Source organism: Alligator sinensis, unplaced genomic scaffold, assembly GCF_000455745.1.
Source record: "Alligator sinensis unplaced genomic scaffold, ASM45574v1 scaffold853_1, whole genome shotgun sequence".
NCBI classification, from domain to species: Eukaryota; Metazoa; Chordata; order Crocodylia; family Alligatoridae; genus Alligator; species Alligator sinensis.
Genome location: NW_005842005.1, coordinates 2,289,309 through 2,311,291, shown reverse-complemented (window position 1 = coordinate 2,311,291; position 21,983 = coordinate 2,289,309).

Genomic DNA, 21,983 nt, shown 5'->3' with positions numbered 1-21,983 from the left:
TAATCACATTTCAGTAAAGAAGCTCATGGAGAAGATTCTTCTGGGCTGGCTGATACCCTTTATTGAGAGTACCTGAAAAACAAACTTCAGATGTGGCTGCAGTAGTTGCAATCAAGTTCTCACCCTTACAAGATATACTGAAGAAGGCTTCCAAAATAATAATAATAAAATGTCTGGAACAATGCTGGTTGTGACCTGTTGTTTCACAGTGACCTACTTTATAGCTTGTTTCCTCCCTTCTAAGGAGGAAGGCAACTCCTGGATGAATTTTAATTGGCTTCTGGAGCTCTTAACCCTGGATTGTCCACACTAGTTTTTAGCACTCTTTAGGTGGCTTAAAGTATGCTACTGTAGGGCAGATTTATTTCTGATCCTTGTTGCCCATTTTGCATTACACTAACATATAGCCTACTCTAGGCTACACATTAGCATAAACATCCCACCTGCTTCCCTTTGCCAGCTGGCCCCAATCAGGCCCTCTGCCCCCTGCCTTCCCCTTGCACCCCAGATTCCCACTCATTGCCTGTCTGTGCTGCCTGTCCCAGGGGAGCAGGTAGGGAAGGGTTAACATGCCTGCCTGGCCACTGCTGCTGCTCTCTGGGCCTAGTTGAGCCTGGACAAGAGCAGCGGCTAAGCAGCAGCAGTGGCAGGGCCAGGGCAAGCAGGGTAACCCTTCCTTGCCTGCTCCCCTGGAACAAACAGCACGGGCAGCCACAAGTAAAAAGGAGTGGGGACAGCATGGCAGCCCTGGTGGTGGGGGATGCAGGGAGGAACTGTTAGAGGTGGGGAAGGGATGTCTTGTGAGGGTGGGAGGAAATTTGGGAAGCCCCAGGGAGCCAGATGCAGGGTGGGGAGCCCTGATTGGAGAGGGTGGGGATTCTTACCATTCAGGATGATGCAGAATGATCTTAATTTTGAACTTTTCCTGAAGTTAACCAGTGAGAACATCACGAGGTGCCAATGCTCTTATGCTCTGAACAGGTGCAGTAATGCTGGTACATTTGGTTGTAGAGTACAGCACTTGTATTTGTTCCACAAGAGTCAGGAAAGGCTTGTATAGCTTAGCCAAGTGGCTAAAGACCAAGTGCTTGTTGAATGGTCAGTTGATGTGGAGGTCACAGGCTGGAGGTTAGTCAGAGATGTCAAATCAATGGACAAAAGCAAGAGGTAAATTCAACACACTGAGCCAAAGACAGGTGTCTAAGGTCTACGGACAGGGGTCAGATATCAAGCCAACAGGTCAGAAGTCAGAACTCAAAAGCCAGAAGTCAATCCCTGTTCAGAAGCTTGAGTCAGGATCCTAGACTTCTCTAGGACCAAGTGGCAAACACAAGAAACCAGGGTATCAGGAAGCAGAGGCAGAGAAAAATAGCATCAGGACAGGTGCAGGAGGCATGCACAGGTCAGGAACTCCTTCTGTATAGAAAGCCCAATGTATTATGCAGCAAAGGTGAGGTGCATTCCCTTTAAATGAGGAGATGGAACCAATCAGTGGCTGAGCAAGAGCTGTCTTAGAATCTATCTGGGACAGCTAGTTGTTAAGATAAGAACCAAAAATTAACTTTACATAAAGTAGCACCCATGAACAAAGTGCTCGGATGTGCAGTTCAGTGTTGCAATGTGCACTGTAAGTGGAATTACTGAATCAACACTTACTAACTGGCTACTTTGAGCCATCTTGTACTGCTTAAAATTTTGAAGTGGTTCGCAAATGCATTGCATTTACACTACCATTATAGCAGGACCTCCAGAACCCACCAAAATCTCAGCTGAAGTTCTTAAAAAGCATTCTGGGATTGAGTGCATGCTCTCAAAAATATGACCCTGAAGGATGATGGAGGGTATCATGGGATAAAACCAGTGTCCCCAGTAGGCAACTCATTACCCTCACAAAAACATCTTGGATTTGAACTACCCTGCAAATTTTAGCCATAGGCAGACTTTATCAGATCGTTGAAGATCATCCCTCTTCTCTAAATGGTATAAAAAAGAATGCAAGCTGCATTATGGTCATGATTTCCAGACTATGGAATATGTTATATGCCACTGCAGGCTTTGATTGGTTGACAGAAGTACCTTTGAGATCCACAAGGTTACTACAGAAGTCGTCCATTTGCTCACTAGCTTTGACATTGCCATATATGATGATGAAACCGTACCCCATGAAAGAACATCACTAGTTTCCCATTCATCTTGCACAGAAATGGGGGCTAGTTACTTATTATTGGATAATAATGTTATTTGAAAGTCATTATTTTGTGTAGGAGCTAGGTTTTAAGGGAGGATAACATTACTTTCTCCAAAGTAGCTATTAGTAGCAGGTGAAATGACCATTGTCTTTTAGTAGCCAGACTGGGTCTGGTTGATAGTTACATACTTGGAATTCGATTAGCACTTCAAGCACTTCCTGTTGACTTGATAGGCTTAATCCTTAGTTCAAAAGATGTTCAGCACAGAAAGAGCAGGACAATTTCAAACCAAGTCTGAGGTGGGTTAGCTGAACTAGAGGAAGGGGCAAAGTTCACACAATGCCTGGCAGCACTGTACTGAGCATTAGCTAGTTCTTCCTCTGGATCACAGTAATTGAAGTCCTTTTCAATTCCTACCAAACAGAAAAATAAAACACTACCATCTAGCTTTTGATTGTATAATTAACCTCTATGTGGGACAAGAGCATTCCATATAACCAAATGTCTGTAAGCAGGTTTGTCTGCACTAACATTTATTCAGCTAAAATCCACCCACTATCGTTTCATACTCCCATAAAACTGATATTTACTTGTTGAATTGCTCAGACATACTCGTTTTAAAAAGACACTAATAGACAGAATCCACTGGGATAATTTCTTTGTGCAAACCTGACCCTCAAGGGAACTCAAAGGCATAGACACTATAAGGACATACATTTTCTTGTCTTGAATTGCGTCTCCTACCCCCACCGAGACTTACTTTTTATTAGAGGTAAAGAAAAATTGTATCATCCTGTGACTCTTTTGTATAATGAGTTTTATTAGATATGCTTGATACTATTGGATTCACTCAGCGAAAAAAATTATGGTAAAATCTAATCAAAAGAATATAAGAAATAAATCATTACCTTCTTTTCTATATGACATAAAAATAATTGCTTCTGTGACTCCCACAGTGTTTTACTGTATATATAAGTGAACAGGAACCCTGATAGGCAGATGTCTGATGGCAAGTTACGATAAATATTCATATACATAGTTAATACTAAACCACTTTCTTCTCTACTACTTATTCCACTTTACTTATTTCTAGTTGCTGGAAAGGTAGACATATTAAAATATTAATTTTCCGCTTTACTGGAATGATTTCAGAGTCAAGTGCCATTAAAATTCTGAATGTAAATATGAGAAAAGAGGATATGACTAGCACTAATCTTCTTCATTCTTTTTTTTTAAACTGTTTACTTGCACAATTTTTCAGATTAAAAAAAAATACTTTGGGGAAGAGTTAAGATAAACCAGTAGCAAAACTAGTAGTGCAAGACAAGGTCACCAGCCCTATATATAAACTTTGAGGGGTTAACCCCAGGTCCCCTCTGCTTGCAGCTATCATTCTTGGAATGCAGAAAGAAAAAAGTTTATCCCCCAGAAGGCCCCCCTTCTCCATCTGGTGCTGCTGCCCTCCCTGCCTGCTCTTCTCTCAGTTGAATTTGCTCCCTGTGGCAGCCAGTGGCAACAGGAATTGGCAGTGCATCCCCTTTCTCTGCATTCTCTGGCCCCCCAAGCTGCTGCTCTCCTACCCTACCCTATCTTTCTTGCTCACTTACTGCAACCACCACTTCTCTTGCCACCAAATTCAGTCCTTGTGGCAGTAGGTGGTGATAAGAATTCACCAGAAGGGTAAAGGGCAGCAGCAGTAGTAAGGTGGTTGCAGTAGTGGGGTGAAAAAGTAGCCTTCAGCCTGGAGCAGGGAGGGGCCAGGGTGGCAGTAAGTAGCTTGAGTGGTGGGAAGAATGCACAGAGCAGGGTAGAGAAGGGGATGATGGCCTGGAGTGGAAACATTACTAGTTATGCCTCTGAGCCAGATGTCTATCAAGGGTACATCAGGCTTCATAGTTATGTGAAACACTATTTTCTCTCTTAGAAGAAATGCTAACAGGATCTGCACTTGTGAGTCAAAAGAAAAATATGTTGCTGGTTCGAAAACTCAAGCATGTGCCTGGACTTTCTATCAATACACTGTTTAGATCACATTACTTATCCATATACCTTGCAATTGAGAAAATACTTTGAGACTCTGTTGTTCTTTACATTTGCTCTATTATACCTTTGATATGAAAAAGTAAGCACTCAAGGCCAGACAAAGTGATAAAAATAGAAAAGGAGCAGATACTTAAATTTCATGACAAATGGTCATTTTATTTATCTGTGAAATCTATTTATCCAGTATGTATTTGATTTTAATAACTACCATTTTTAGCTAAAAGATCAGGAAATGGTTGTTCTTAATTGTTAATGAGAGTTAACTCTCATGTCATTTTGGATGTCAATTCCAAAATGAGAAAATAGGTCCCCTATCTGTTTTGGATCTGATGCAGGAACAAACAAAAGCCAGAAAAGTATATTTGAAAAGGAGAATTTGTATCCGAACCTCCACGTCCAAATTCAAAGAAATGGGGATTCAAAGTTTTGATATTATCTCATCTTTTTTTTTTATAGTGACCTAGTTAGTAAAATCAAAATTATAATATTTTCTTTTCTTTTTCTTGGATATTATTCCTTAGCAGGCAGTGCCTATTTTGTGTCTTTGAGCTAGAAAAAAGTATTTTAAGTAATGAGCTAAGTCTAACTAAATGGGTATTTGGCTGAGGGGTTTTTCCGATTTTTTTTTTTAATGAATTCATTGTCATTGTTTAGTTTGTTAACCCTTTTTGGATAATCTATTGTCTTATCACTAGGTGTTGGGAGCAGGAAGAAAAAGCTTTCAAGTACTGGGAAAATAAAGACTGGTTGGTTTCCTTTGATCAATCCGCTCCGGTTGTTATTAAATCTTTTTGTAAGTATATAATAGAAATCAGTCTCTTGGTATTTGCGTTCATGGGTCAGAAAAAGAAAAATGGAGTCAGATAGCTTTCAGGTAAATAAATAACTAAAGTTTATAATGCCATATATTAGATGGGACGCCACCAAACAAAAAAATAAAGGAGCACAAATAGAACCCAGCTATATACACACTATTTATAGGTACCACAGCAAGTGAGAAATGTTTCATACAGCCCTTGAGAGCTACATAAGCTAGCAGAAATGCCTTATGTGCAGTGTGAAAACAGAGATTTACCGATTTATTATAACTTTCAGGCAAACACTTTGCCCAATTCTCTAATGAAGCTCAAGAACACAAAGGCTGCAGCTACACAAAGATGATGACTGCGCAGTCACAGTAGCCCATGACTACTGTGCAGTAGTGTTGCATGGCAGGAAGCGTGATGCACGCTGTAATCACGAACTACTGCACAGTTAGTCACAAAAAAGCTGTTCCTTGGTGTGACTGCATAGTAACTCTAGCTACTGAGCAGTCATTTAGTACTTGTTTATGCAAGTGCTAAATTACTACGCAGTAACAACTGTGCAGACAGCGTCTTGTGTAGATGCAGCCAAAGTGCTGATGAGAAGGGAGAAACAGCCATGCTTTTTAGAAACCTTTGCAGCTGTCTAATTCAAGGAGTGCTGTGCCTCACACTGGTCCCCAGCACAGCACAGATGAGATAACTTCGAGGTCTCTTTTAATTTGAAAAAGACAATTATGGATTCTTATATAATAAGAATACAGAGATTGCTGCTAAATAGGGATGTCTCAACTCTGCTTCTTGTCACACAGTCATGTCCTTTGCATCAAGAAAAGGGCAAATGGAAGACCTGATATGTTGATTCTTGCTAAGTGGGTGGTTTTCATGTTACAGGAGTGTAGGTTGTAGCTGTATTGGGCTAAGGACATAGGCAGACAAGTTTATTTGGGTGAATCTGGTATTTTTTATTAGACCAACTTAAATAGTTGGAAAATTTTTTTTTGCAGCTTTTGGGTTTAAAAACCCTTCCTCAGGCTGAGGAAGTCTGCACACACCAACTGCAGAGACTTTCTCAGCCTGACAAAGGGTTTTTAAACCTATAAACGCGCTAAAAAATTGTTTCCAACTGTTTAAGTTGGTCCAATAAAAGATCAGATTCACCCAAAGAACCTTGTCTGGTTTTCTTGTTGATCCTTAAATGATAGCATTGTTCAGTGACCAGCCAGCATTTATAAAGGGGAGGAAAAATGCCTAGATTAGAGGAGCTTGATGTTAGTAAAACACTAGCAGCATGACAAATTTTATTTGGTATATGGAGGATATGAGCCCTTGGAATTGAACAGTAACTCCTCACCTGAACTTCTGCATAAAGTTTTCACATACCTGCAGCTCGGTTTCAAAGGGTTTGAATATTTCTTAGGGTTCATTCCCCTCTCCCCTCAGCCTCATCCACTCAGACACCCCAATGACATACTCCCTGAATCTGAGATGGAGTATGTGATGGTGGGCTGCCTGAGGAGGTAAAGCAGAGGTTTTTTGTGTAGTCAAAGTATGTGTCCTATAGTTCGGAATGAGGAACATGAAGGCCCTTTCCTTTTAGTGTTCCTGTGCTCTTGCAGTTGAGGTTGGAGGTATCATACCAACTCAGTAATCAGATAAATTTTGATTGCACAAAGACCTTGAGACTGAAGCCTCAAGCTAAGCTCCACAGATCCTGATGTTTGGAAACAATCAAGGAGTTATTTGAAAATTATAATCCCACGTATGTCTCTGTGGCTGAGTGGTCTGTAACTGTATTTCAGTTAAGTCATGTTTATCTGCATGTCATCTAAAGTACAGCAGATTATTCAGCTAAGAACACCTCCTTTTGCAGAAGATGTCATGGGAGGGACAGCAGAGAAAGGAAAAGAAGTCCCAAGCGTTCCCCTCACTGAGATGTTCTTCTGCAGTTCACTGAGATAACCTAACCATAGCTGGTCCAATTTCTGATAAGCATCAACAATTTTGTTCACTCAGTAGACATTAATGTTTTATTCAATAACCAGCTCTTCAAAGAACAAACCCCCTATTAATTCAGTGAAAAATTATTTAAGAGAAAACGTATCTTAAAAGTAATAAATAGCTTAGGTATATGCTTAGATTAAAAGGTGATCATCTATCCTCTACATGGATATTTTGATATTTGAAGAACTTTACAAGTCCTTTCACCAGCCTTCTTTGTTTTGATGTCTTCTGACTCTCAGGTCTTGGATCAAGTGCAGGTGTTTGTCTCCTAGGTAAGGGCTGCCATTTTTATATGGTTTCACGTCCTTTGAACCTGCTCTACTCTGTCTGTTTTCTCCCTTATGTGTACTTGTATAGGTGTGATTCAAAAGGTTTCTCTACTGAGGAATATGAATTACTCACTGGTGTTTATTCTTTATTGAGCCATGAATACAACCAATAGCAAGCCCATAAAGATATATATAACATTTCTAAAAATAATATGGTAATCTCAGGATGTTCAGTAATTTGACACCACAGATAATGTTAGGAAAATCTGAAGCTATTATAAGCTTATGCTTAAAATTTTGAGCTCTGCTACACACGGACAAACTTTGCAGGTTTACAACAATAAGTGGCCCTTTTGTATTCCATTCCATTCTTGTCCATTTTTCATGCTTTAGCAAGGTGAAGCTTTCTAATCAGGGAGAAGTAGTATGGTGCAAGTGTAGATAATATATTTTGATGGAGGTTTGTAATGAATCTAGTATTTATTAAGACACAAGTTATTAAAAGAAGGCTTGCATGGTTGTCTTACTTATTTTATTGATTTTTTATGCATGAATCAAGGCAAGGATTATACATTACAAGAAACACTTTTATTTCTAATCTTTAATTCGATAACACATCACTATATTTGTTGATTTGTGCCATTTAGATTTTTTTTTGGGGGGGATACACACATGCACTGCATTTGAAATTGTATGCCAGCTTTGAAAGTGGAGGACTCAAGATGAAGAAAAGAATGACAAAAGTTTGGAAAATACTCTTTTCTTTTCATTTTCTTATTTTTCCCTGTTAATTTTTTGTTTGTGAACAAAAGGTCTGATTCTACTCCCACTGAAATAAAAAATAAAACATCGACTGATTCTTCAGTGCTGCAAAAAGTAGTACTGAGACCAAATGAAAGATGCCAGATTGACAGTCCTGAAAAGAGAAGTAATTCCTTTATCAGCAAAGCAAGTATAACACTGGCATCTGCATTGTAAATTTTCACATTCTCTTCCAACGTATATCAACCGTGATTTAGAGGCACCAGCACTAGGGTTCGGAGAATAGTTCCTTCCCTCTCCAGATTCAGCCTTCTGTGTTTCAGTGTCACTTTTTTGAATGCGTAGCGATTGTAAATCAATTTTTTTTTTGGTAACGTGGCCATGTGAAAAGTAGTGTTAGCTTACCAAGCTGCCATAGCATGGTGAAAAATAAACTCACAAATTCAGGGTAGACTTGAACTGGTGACTTGGAAGTAAAGGACTCCTCTTCTCATTAGCAATCTCTAATGCAGCTTATTAATGTTTGGCACTCCATAGGTACCAAAAAAGGACTTAGAACTTAGATAAATGCTAAATTTTGCACTCTGTACATTTAAGGAGAGTATAAAAAGGTCATTAGTTTTGATATTGGGTGGATATAAAAGAGAAGCCAAAATTAAAGGCTGGGGGATGCTAGTACAGGGGCAGACCCAGGTGTGTGCACTTGCAACCCCCATTGATTCCTGCTCCATCCAAAGTTTAAAACTGACTGCCTGGCAGTGGCAGCAGCATTTCTAGTCAGGCAGCACTGCGGGAGTCAACTGACTTCGTGGCTCATTATAATCTGCCTGACCCCTTCTAAACTGTTCATTCAACAGTGGTTAAAGATCCTCTCTTCTTTTTGATGGTTGTGAAGTTCCACCAATCACGCTGTTCTTTGTTCTGCAATCCTGCTATTGTTAACTGCTTCTGGTAATGAAGCTATTTCACAGCACAGCAGACTGTTTTTAATTCAATCCAATGAATTTCTATTTGTTCCTGCTACAATATGGCCCTAGGCTTCTACCATATCAGTAAAGCTTCTAGTTTATTTTTAATCGGAGAAAAATCTGTGTGGTGCTATATGTTACAATGCACCTCACATCTGCAAACCCCTTTACAAAAGTCTGGATACACTCATGTGCTGATGCATTCCTTTTGCACCCAGTTAAGTTCAGCTAAATTCCTGGGAGCCTGTAACCAGGGAGGGATCCCAGGCAGGAGGAACAGGGTCAAAGAGACAAACATAATTTTGGGTAGCAGACTGAACCCAGCTCCCAGGTGTTGGGATTCCTGGGAAAAGAAATACCTAAATTTATGATGGATAAAATGTATAGAATACTAATTGTGTTAGAAGTCCAATGCTGTTCATTACTGTTGAGATTAAAAGATTCTTTGTTTTGCAAAGGTTGTTTGGGTCCTGTATTAGTCCCTGTCATAGCTGGTACCTGGCCTAATTCGCCCTGAGATCCAGTTTAAAAAGGAGAATAAAGTGGGATTCCAAGCAACAGGAGTTCTGCCGCTTGAAGGAGAATACTCTGGGATATCATAAGGAAGTCAAAGGTTCATCTACCTCTGTAACTAGTGCAATAAAAGTGTCATGTGTACCTCATTAAAATAGGGAAGATATGGGAGGTTGGCTCCACATGTCACGATTATGGGAGTATTCAACAAGTGCCAGTATCCTGTATTTCATTCATTTGTGCTACATATTAAAGAGACAGGTGACATTATCCATAACTAGGAATTTAACAAGCTGCTGACACCAGAATATTCTTTGCAAGTATTGATATGCCAGAGACTGGCCATGAAACTACTTACACTGAAAGGCAATCTTTCTTTGTTATCTGATGCATAACCCTTCAGTTATAGGATCCAGTCTTTCAAAATATAGACACAGATAACAGTGCTGCGTTCTGGCACTGAAAATGAAAGCAAATACTTGTCAGGGAGTGATGAGAATGGAGAACATGTGGTCATCAGCAGAGGTGGCAGTCCCTCAATATAATGATGACAGTATATGTAGTGTTAAGCAGAAACCCTGCCAACCCCTCCTTGGAAGGTTTAAAGAATGGAAGAACTTTATGGAAAGGAACAAGTTCAAAGAATCATTCAGGATGACAACAGGGTGCGTTGTACAGCACAGGAACACATGGGAAATCACCAGCCCCATGTAGAGAAGCCATTGCAAAAATAATTGTGGATTGTTTGATCAAGATTGAATATCCCATTCCTTTTGTTTTACTATGCTGGGTTATGCTGCTGCAGGTTCAGTTGTTGGTCTGCAGAATTAGTGGGGAAGACTATTTTTTTTTGTCTATGATATACCAGAGACATTCCAGATATTCCAGTTTGCCTTCTCTAAGACAGATAAAGTTATGGGGATCAAGTAAAGGGAAAACATAGAGGTTGCTCTTTTTTTTTTTTAAACAAGATGGCTGGATAGTGTACCCTAAGCATCTCAGCAGAAGCAGGTATTTTAGAGAGATATTCCACCCAAGCTGCTACAGAATTGTTCACAATGTTCAAGCCAGTTCCTCAGTCCTTGTATACATTTGTCTTCCTATGGACAATACAGAAATGCTGGAGGTCCATAAAACTATGCAGTAGAAACATATAATTTGAAAAAGTGAGGGAATCAGATATACAAGCAATGGAAGATGATCCGTTGGTGGGTACAAGCAAGAAAAGCCTCCCAATCGACAATGGAGATCTAAAGAAAAGGATCTAACATCATACTAATCAGTGAGAATAAGTGAAAGGAATCTTAACTGCCATTCACTCCTTTAAACATGCAATTAATAGTTGTATTTCTTTTCAAGCAAGAACAAAGTTAAACATTATGTGGAATGGGTTTGTAGCCAAATTCAAGATTAGACGAATCGGTACCAAATAGATTGTTTTCTATGTCTGATTAATGTGATTTGATACATAAAGAAAATCTTTGTGGAAAAACTGCAAAGAAACAAAAAGATCTTTCATTCCTTATTCCTTATTTTATTTTTAACTAAATTCAACTTGCTTGACCAATGAGATATTGTACTTCATATGCATGCACTTTATGCCTCTTTTGAAATGAATAGGAGACTTTTCACCTTCCCCAAGCAGCAGGACTCAGAAAGGCTTGGGATAAAGAAGATTGCAAGTGATTCGGAAATACTTTGACCTCAACTACACTTACACCTGATGTGCAAGTAGGTAGAGATATTCTTTTCTTTCTTGTGAGAGATGTAACGGTTGTAAGTGGTTGTCTGTACTGTTCTGTGGGGTATAAATGAAGCTGGAATTTGAAGTTTGACTTCCAAAGTGACAGTCTAGCTAAAGAATGATTACAGAGGCATCTGTCACAGCAGATATGTGTGGAAAGCAGAACAGAAAAGTACATTCATAAGCATTTCCCTTTTTTTAAACTAATAAAGAGGAGGCAGGGAAGGCAATGTTCTCTAGACCTTAGAGCTTGTGGATAAATTCACATCAATCTCTCTATTTTCTGATGATGTTATTTCAAAATAACAAGATATGAGAAATATTCTTATTTTTTTCCCACCAGGCACATAGGCATAATACCTCTGGGACTGTAGCCCTAGACTATAAAAAGATGACCACCAAACTTTGCAGAGTATTGTAGGAAAAGTAACTCACTACCTGCTCCTATTTGGACCACCACCCAAATAGTTCCTAAAAGAGTCTTTCTTTATGGCTGTGGGCTTTTCATAAGCAGTGTGAAGTGTGGGCATGAGTCTGCTTCTCTCTGTATTGCCCCTCAGGGCTTACCTGCCACAACTTTTGAGATGGGACAAAAGGGTTAGATGTTAATCCCTGATTGGGACAAGGCACAACAGACCAGCCAGAAGTTGGTTACCAAGGTGCTAATCTTTATTGTGGGTTGGTTACAGTATCTTATCACCATCCTAATTGCTGTGTTAGTGAGGTGACAGCAACACTGCTGCTCTGTTGAGTGACAGCTTTCTTGCACTCTCCCATGATCACAGTGCTCTTACTGCTGTCTCGATCGGATCGCTGGGGTTACTCATCTCTGGGAAAAGAAAGTGAACTGAGGAGTTTGAGGGCCATATGATCTGGTGGCACATGATAGAGAAGCAATCCATGCTGTGTTATAATTAAAGATTTCTCATAAGCAAAAAATCCAGAATAGTGGGGAGGAAACTTGAGGTGTCCAAAGTGGAGGAAGTTACAGGAAACGTCCCAGAACATTTCAGGTGGGTTCTGAAAAAAGGATATCACCAAGGAAAGTCACAATGAGCAAAAAGCGGAATGGACAACTGAGGGTATCCAGGAGAGATTAAAAACACAATTCTAAAACAGGCAGATAATTGATTCTGGGCTTTCATTTGGATTTTTATGAGGAACAACAGGAGGAACCCTGACAAACAGCTGCTCTAAAAGAAGAGTGAAGTGCAACAAAGGCAGAAGAGCCATGGAGACAGGCAGAAGCAGCAAGTCATCATTTACAACTTGACCATTGTTTACAAGGATTTTCTTACTCTCTCACTCTCAAAAGAGCTCCTTCTTATAAAGCTGCATTTATCTGTCTAAGAGTAACTCAAGCCATACTTAGTATATGCATCATTCAACATTTTACTAAAAAGATTTTAGTAAGCACCGGGAGCTGCTATAAAATCTGAATGCTACAGAGTTATGTGCAGGGGTTTAGGTTGTAGCCGTGTTGGTCTAAGGACATAGGCAGACAAGGTTCCTTGGGTGAATTTGATAACAGAGTTATGTGTGAGCATGAGGCCAACTTCTTCTACATCCTGCACCAAAGAAAAGAAGCCCTTGAGGATCAGGTGCATCATAGAAAGAAAAAAATTCCAAAGCTCCACCCACCTGTGCCTGTTATTGAGTTTTAACCATAGAAGAAAACACCCCTGGGGAGTCTGTAAACACTCTTTGATCTCTACATTGAGGCAAGGGAGAAAAACTATTAAGGAAGCATTTAGAAACTGGTCCCGTTATGGTGTGCTACATGTCACCCTAAACCCAGAATGAATTGAATGAAATTTGTGGTCAACTAGTGAGAAATTATATTGTTGAAGTAGCAAATGCATCAGTCGGATTTTCAATTTTACTTGATGAAATTGCATACATTGCTGAGAGAGAACAAGTATCTCTGGGAGTGATGTTTGTTGAATTGAAGCATAGAAGTGCTTGCATTCAAGGGAAATTCTTGGGTTTTGTCCTGGTATTTGCACTGAGTGTAGAAGCCATAGCCAATAAAATCTTAATGAGTGTTTCTGAGTTCGGGCTTGACCTTTCCAAATTAGTTAGCCATATGACTGTTACTGCAGTCATAAAGGGCAGCAGTAGAAGTAGGTGTTAAAAGAAGAAATACCCAAAAGCAAAGAATGAGCACTGCTCTTTGCATAGGTTAAAACAGATTGTTAATTGTTTGAGCAGTGAATGAATTCTGCCACACCACAGGAATCATTAAGACAATTATCTAGTATTACTTTTAAGCGAAAGTACTGTAAGGGGATGCCTCATGCCTACCATACCAATGCTGTGGGATAAACATTGGGCAGACAGACACAGAAACATCCACTTATATCCATTGTAATGCACCTGGGACAACTTAACAGTTTAGAAAGTGGGAAGACATTGTTTCTTTTCCTTTATCATTAGCTTAAACGTAATTTTGCAGATCCCTTTAAAATGTTAGCAAAACCTAAAGGCTCTGGAAATGGGGGCTTTTACCAAGAACCTGCTAGGACTGCTTGAGCAACAGCAATGAACTGCAGGAGTTCTGCCTCATCAAAATAATGGAAGATGCCCAGAAATTTGGCATAGAAGTAGGGGTGGCAGTCAAGAGTCCCGTAGTCATCATCATTAGATAGCCTCATTAGATATATCATACCAATCATACCAGAGAATCCATAGTAGATTTCTACTGCCTCTGCCTACATTTGTCTTACTTGGACTCTATGCTTTTAGCTTTACCATAACATTTCTCCAAAAGGTTCAGACCATTATAGTTCTACTATTGCCAAATGTTCAGAGTTCAAACTAAGCTATTAGTAGACCATGTATGCATTCAAATCCTTTTGTAAGGGAGCAGTATGGGCCAGTGGTCAGTGGGAGGAAATAACATCGGTGCTGGGTGTGTCTACACATGCATTTATGCCAGCTTAAAGTTACTGTGCAGTAAATTACTGTGCAGTAAGCAGGACTAGGTTGGCATATACATGTGCAGGCGTTAAGGCACATTAGCACTGTGTGTGGACTGACTTAGGACTAAAGTTAGACTTCTATATCTACACGTGCATTACTGTGCAGTAAGTAATTGGGTATCAATTTGATACCTGCATGACGCAGGTATCATATTTACAATCAAGTTGGTATAAGTTGCCATATTTACTGCACAGTGTGGGTGTGCACATGTAGATACATGCCTGTACTGCTCAGTAGTTTTGGTTACTGCATAGTAATGTGCATTGGTAGATACATTTTGGAACCAAGCAGTGTAAATGTGCAGTCCTTGCCTTTCATTGTGGGCATGTCCACATGAGCATGGATATTTGGTTCCCCAGGGACAACTAGCTGCAGGGACAACTAGCAAGCACTGCCCCCATGTGTGCTTCTCTGCATTTTTTGTATGGGTATTTTTTTACCTCTGGATATCCAGGGGTCAAAAAGCCCATCTGTGATTTTCCTTTGCAGCATGGAGAACAGACGAATGTGTAGTATGTGGCACGGCAGATGTGCCTGCGGTGCCACATATTGCATGGCCACAGCCTGTGAGTTTGAACAGGAATCTTTCCTTTAGCATTCTGTGAAGTCAAGACATACATATGGTTGATGAGTCATGAGATACATTGTGTCTATATGTCTTTTTGGAGAGGGTTAATCTAAAAATGTTGATTTAAAAATGTTTTTTTAATTTTTTAAATTTTTTATACAAAAAGCAAAACTTGAAATATTTAAATTTAGAAATGCTGCCCTACTGCCTCAAGAGTTTTTCTTATAGTCCCTCAGACTTGAGATATGGGATTCTGCCTACAGAAGAGACAGAGGACCTGATAAAAATTGAATTACAACTCCCATGAGTCTTTATAGAGACATTTTAAGGTTGAAATATTTATGTTATTGAATAAATGTCTTTCTATTAACATATATAATAGCAGAATGTTTTTGCCATCCATTTTGTTTCACTGAAAAGCTAATTTTTCGTCAAAAAAATATTTGGAAGAAAATTTCTGACCAGGCAAACCAACCCAAAAGATACATTTGTAGAGAGAATGTTGAACTGATTTATATTTAAAGCATGGCAACTCCAGTTGCTCTGTAAGGAATAAACTTGTACATAAGTTAACAACTGTGGTACTGTTTCATACGTCATTAGGCTAATGTTCTGTTTAACTGCAGCTATCAATCATTACTTGATTAAAACCTTTCGTGCCTGCCAACAAATAAATGTACGTGAAGCAGAAGACTTACTGTGGTGTTTGGGAAGGAGGAAAAGGTATTACTTTATTAAAAAATGAGAAATACAATTGAATTGATTGGGTAAATTTATAGCTAAGTCTCTACCTAAACAGCATTTCATTAGCAGGGAATTCTGAAACAGACATAAAGAAACTCCCATAATGAATCACTGTAGCTTCATTGGCTACACCATTTCTGGATTTAACATATTCTTGCAATATTTAACCATAAAGGACCTGATTTCCACTCTCACACCAATTTTATGTTCATGTGACTACAGTGAAACATATAAAACTGGTGGAACCAAGTGGTTCTCATTTATCTACATTGCACAATTTCATCCCTTTGCCGTATTTCTTTTCAGTAGATGCCCTTGAAATGAGCTTCACCATAGCAACACTCTTCATTACAGCACGCTGTAAGTCAAATTCACCTACCAAAACTGCATATATAATTCTAGGCTTCAAACCTGAAATCAGATCCACTCAAGCCCAAACCCTCAGAAACTCATTGAAACCAATGGGATTCAACAGAGGAACAAGAGGCTACCTGGATCCAGCTGTAAGACTACTGATGGAGGAACTCTTAGAGGTGCATGGCTTGGATACTTATTCAATCTATGTAACGTATAGAGAACTCTTATGACATCTGGAGAATCCATATGGCCCTATGTCTTCACACAATCCCTTATACAACAGGCTTTGCAACTGACCTTCCTACAATAGCTGCCTCTTCTGCCTACAAGGTATTTCCTTTTGGCTAGGAAGTTTTAGACATCTATTATTATGCTCCAATTCCTGATAAACAGACTTCTATCCACTGTGGTGTCTTTAAAGGGAGCTGCTGAGAAGGATCAATGCCCTCTTTCAGATCTGGATTATCCTCAATGAAAACATTTTTCATTTTTCCTTCCACAATTGCAGCATTTCCCTCTTATCTCTTTATCCCCATACCCCTCACCAGGGAAGCTATCCCGTTCTATGCTGTTTTGGGGACTGGCTATATAACTCTTCCTTTGGGTGAGAACTTAATAGTTTCTGGCTCCCATTCCCATGACGAGATCAGCTATTATCATACTTCTTTTTCATTAGTAATTTTTAACATTAATAATATAGATGGTGTGGGGCTATATGTATTTATATAAATGTAAATACTAGTAGACCTTTCCACCCTCTAATTCTTACCCACTTTGCTAGTGTAAGGTTTACCTGCAAGCAACAGCATATTTTACCACATTTGAATTTGACATCTTTACCCATTTATTGTGAAATTGTCAAGAAAACACCAGTAGATAGAAGAGTAAAAGGTTTTTAAAAAAGAGTCTTAAAAACCATCTATTAGAATGAAAAGGGCAATATTTTTCTAAGTAAAATGTTTAAGAATAATAGAGAGAACATAAGAGGTCAAATGACAATCATTTGCAGTATCTAGACATCTAGTCAAAGAAACAGAGCAATTTCAATCTTAAAACATTCTTTGATAAACAGAAAAATGTTTCTTTGTAACAATCCTATCCTGAAAATGTTTAAGTCAATAGCAATATTCCTACTGACTTCAGCGGGTGCAGAATTGGGCCCAAAGGCACTTAGTTTCAAAACTGAGAAATGTTCTTCATTTGTGATGGTTTGCAAAAAAATATCTAAATTTCCATATCAAAAACCAGTTTCCAATACATATTATTGGCTGTGTATATAATAGCCCCTCCCAGTAGGTTTTAAAAACAGATTTGCTTGATTGCGTCTTGCAACTTCCATTTAGTATATTCTTCTAGTATTTAACAGATCATTTTATAGACTTTTTCACAATCCATTATCCTGCAGCTTTTCCCCCCTTTAGTCTTTCTGTTCTTTGAGGAACAAAACAAAACAATTTGGAGTTAATTCACATGGATCTAAGTTCCTGATCCAAATGCAAAAGCAAGAAGAACACATTGCTTGACATTATCTGTCTCTCTCTCTTGTTTTTTTTGCTCGTGTGCCCAATAACACAACATATGACAGAATACCACAAGGGTCCAAATGCAAATAAATTAAGGAGACCTTTGTTACCTGGTGGTAAAATCCTGCAGAACAGATACCAGAACTACTTTACTAACCAAAAAAACACAAACAATTGTATCATCCCCCCCTTAGAATTATTCATAAAGTTTGATTTGTAGAATAAGACATGATGAGAAGTCTCAGGTGAGGAATATATACTTAGATTACCTCTAATTTTCTGGAGATATCCAGGGACTGAGATATGTAGAAATAGTGTAAAAGTGTTACCATTCTCTGCTGTTGTTATTAGCAATTTATATTTCTATACAGTAAGAGAAAAGGGTACCCAGGTCTGTGCTCAGTTATGAGTTATATGATTGAAGACTTCATTCAGCTTTTGGTTATGTAGACTGAATTAGGATTTAAATATTTAAACATGAATCTTTCCTCTAACTGCTTCTGTAGCTCCAACTGACAAACCTTTTTTTTTGCTTAGTATGCTGGACTTTGTTTCATTTTTAGTAGACACAATCCACTTTTGATTCACATTCCATTGTGCTGAATTCCATTATTCCATGTGGTCTTACATCATGTCAGATGTTATTGGCTAATTTTGTTTTCGTCTAGAGACTATTTTCAAACACTGGCATTAAAATCTCAAAGCCTCAAAGACAGCGTATGCAGCCTAACAAGAGATAAGCAGGCAGAACATTACAGATTAACTATGGTGGATCACCACTGTTATTTGAAAAGAATTCCATCTGGGTATAAAATTGGATAGGATGTTGCCTTATTCAGTATATCTTTAAAAAAATCTTGAATATAAACAGTATGCTGAATTCTGAACAACATTTATTCATCACCTTTCTAGACCTGATTGCAGCTCTTTAACATGTACCATGTGATTATCTGTTTTAGCTGTAGTCTTTTCTGAAAAACTCAACATGTTTTCTAGTTTTGTTTCAGTCACAGTGACATCCTTCTTCTTATGGTATGTATCTTGGGCCCACTTTTGTTATCCACCTTCCCATGAGTGACAGGAACACATTGCCAGAAACAGATGTACTTGAAAACTGACTGGTAGACTAAACGGGTACATCTACACATGCACTTTACTGTGGAGTTGACTAATTAGCTCCACAGTAAAGTGTCATCATCTACACATGTGCTGCTATCAGGGTGTAGTAAATGAATTAATTCTGCTGTAGGACAGTACCGCCTAGGATAAGTACTATCGTATCACAGAGCTTAGTGCACCAAAATGCATCTGGGGCTGGCTGAGGTGAAAGGGTACCATAATGCGGGATTGGATGCCAGCTAACTGTGCACTATAGCACCCTTGTGCCACAGCCAGCCCCTCTACTGCATGTTGAGCCAGGGTGGAAGAGCTCCAAGTTGGCAAGCTGACCCCCCAGGGCCCATGTCAACTCAGGCTGCTCCTCCCCCCCCCCCCCCCCCCCCCCCCCCACCCCCCACCCCCCCCCCCCCCGCCCCCCCCCCCCCCCAGCTGAACATGCCTAGGTCCCAAATGCAAGTGTAAATGTTGCACCCAGTAGAAATAAACTCCAGTGTAAACTGCACCAGAGTTTATTGCTCTGTGCTAATTGCACGTGCAGATGCACCCAACAAGGCACAACTAGACTTACCTATGAGTCAGTCCTAGTGTCTTGTTTCTTGCAAAATTTTCCACAAATGTATTTTGAGTGATTTCTGCATACCTATATTTTCTCACATACAACATGCCTCAAAATAAGACACGTACCTTGTTTTTGAAAGGCAGAATGCGGAAAAAAATCTTGCTTGTGGTAAGTACTTGAATAGCAGCAGCTAGGGAGCTGAACTGGCTCTGTACTTCTTCCTGTGGATTGCATGAAGACTTTACTTTCACTTTTTCTCAGCAGAAGCTTAAGCAGCAGAAACTGTTACCATATTTCTTCACTTATAATATACACTTCAGTTTCCATGGTGTGTTATGTGACAGAAAATGCAGTATGCTGCAATGGTATATCAAATAATGCTAATAATATTATACCTATGAATGACTTTCACCTGGAGCTTTCAGAACAGTGGGCAAATATAAGTTCATATTTCTTGCACCGACACATTGACATGTTTTATCCACATTTCAAAGATAGGTAAACTAAAATATAAGGACATTAAATAACTTGCCAATCCTTACTCAGCAAGTCAGTGTCACATCTGTAATTACAGCCCTGGGGTTCAAATTATGCCTTGTGAAAGGATGCTTCATTACTAATATTATCAAGGTCAAGATTTAAGCCTTGGAGTCTTAGCAACCAGGTCTTTGGGCTAGTCATGGGGCCATGCTGGCTTCCAGGTTATGAGTGAATGTATAGTTTACTGGAGAAACTCTCTATCTTATATGATGGCTAAACATTTAAAGAAGGTTACTAAATTTTCATGACTGCAAAACTGGTCAACCCAGAACAACCTAATGGCTTTATTCTGTGATTTTGGATTTGGGAATAAGCCTTATTATCAAGGAAGCTTGTCACTATGTTCTACCTATAGGTAAGATACTATGTGATATTTCAGGATATCATAAATTGACTTATAATGTCAAATTTATCTGGAGAAACAACAAGATACAGACAAAAATGGGCAGCCCCTTAGCTGGTATAAATTAATTGCATTGAATTCAGTGGAGCTCCAGCTAGATGAAACAGCTTTTTTTTTTTTGCACAGAAATAGTTATAATAATCTTAGTAAGGGTCAGGGCACTTAGAGCTTATCTATATAGGGACACTCAATAATACTTTTGTTTATTTTGGAATCTAGAATATTTTAAAATAAAAGTATCCAGTTAATATGACTAAACTAATGCACTTTAAGAGTTAATGCAGATTAATTTTCCTGAGTATTTCTGTTCAGAGAAGGCCTTTACTAGTTTATGGTATCACTCATAGAAAGAAGTACTTGAGTATTTTCTGTAAAATGGGTTGCAATTTTGCTTCCCCCAAAAAAAATTCTGAGAAAAATAATTTTTGTCTAAATTTCCTGTGCATAAAATATTAAATTCCTGTTAAAAAAACAACAGACAGTCAAAACTGGAAAAGTTTACACCTAAATACTTGTTTGGCTCTCAGTGAAAAGTCTAATTACTGTGAAAGGCAGGTCCATGAAATCTTTCTTTCTTTCTTTCAAAATGGCCACTGACAGGAGTGTTAGCTCAGAGCTCTGGAAGCTTCTCCCTGTTTTGTGAGTGTTTCTCCTGCTCTTGTTTTTTTTCCCCTGCCCTAGACAGTCTGACTCCTTTCCCACTGCAGTCCCATACTTTTCATTCCCTTTTCTGCCTTTTTGCCCCTTTTCTCAGCCCCTTCTCCTGCAGTCACCTTTCCCTCCTCCCCCTCTCTTAGGTTGTTTTTTTGTTTTCCCTCCCTCTCCCTGCAGCTTTCTGCTGCTTATTGTTTATCCTTCCCTTCCCTGCTACATTGCTTACCTTTCTCCTCTCCCCTGGGGTTAGTTAGTTTGTTTCCAGCTTCTTTGTTCCCTGCTGGCAAAGGGCTGCCCATCTCCCACCCCTCAGGTTCTTTGCAGGGTTAACCCTGCCTTTGCTGGAATGGCTGAAGGCAGCTCCCAGCAGTTCATTGCTGGGGCTTCAGCCCCTCTGGACTGGAGCTTTGGTCTCCGGCTTCATGTCCCTCCCTCTATTGGAGTGGAGGAGTGTGCTGCTGCTGTGGGGGTGCTCATAGGCTGCAAACATGTCCTCTGTACTGCCTGGGTGAGTTCAGTCCCCATCATCTTCCTCAGCTCCCCTGCTTTAGTGAATGAGGTTGTGGTAGCAGTTGTGTCAGTCAGGGATGTTTTTTGCCTCGCAGCACCTCTAGACACATGAGCTGTTCATGTGGTAGCCATGAATGTGCCTCCATTTTTCTCAGATGATGACTTCACTAACTGCCTGTGCCCTTATGGCATGATTACAGGGCCAGTTCGTAGACTGCTGCTTGGCAGCAAGGTCCCTGAGCTCCAGCATGCCATGTCTTAGTTGTTCATGCTGCTTAACAGGAAGAGGTAGGGTTTGCTTCAGTCCATGTCCTTCATGACTGATGGTCAGTGGTATGAGGTATACCACACAATTGAGGACACTTCATGATTTTGCTGTGGTAGCAGGTCCAACCTGGTTACCCAGTGCCCAGAGAAGAAGCCAGCCACAGCAGAGCCTCCTGTGGCTGTGCCCAATGGTAGCTCGTTCTCCTTTGGTGAGGTAGCTCCATTGGGTGGTGGGGAAGTCTTCCTCCCAGTCGCTCCCCATTTTATCAGAGTCAGCTAGCTCTGTGGCAGTGAACCTGGCTCTCCCTTTCCCTGTCCCCTCCTGTTGGGAAGGGCAAATCCCAGAAAAAAGAGGGGTCTTCTAAAAAGACCCCATTATTCCCTCAGGACCTCCCCACCACCTCAGGGGAAGCTGAGGTTAGTGAGCAGGGTGTCCCCTCTGCCTGCCTCCTCAGCATCCCC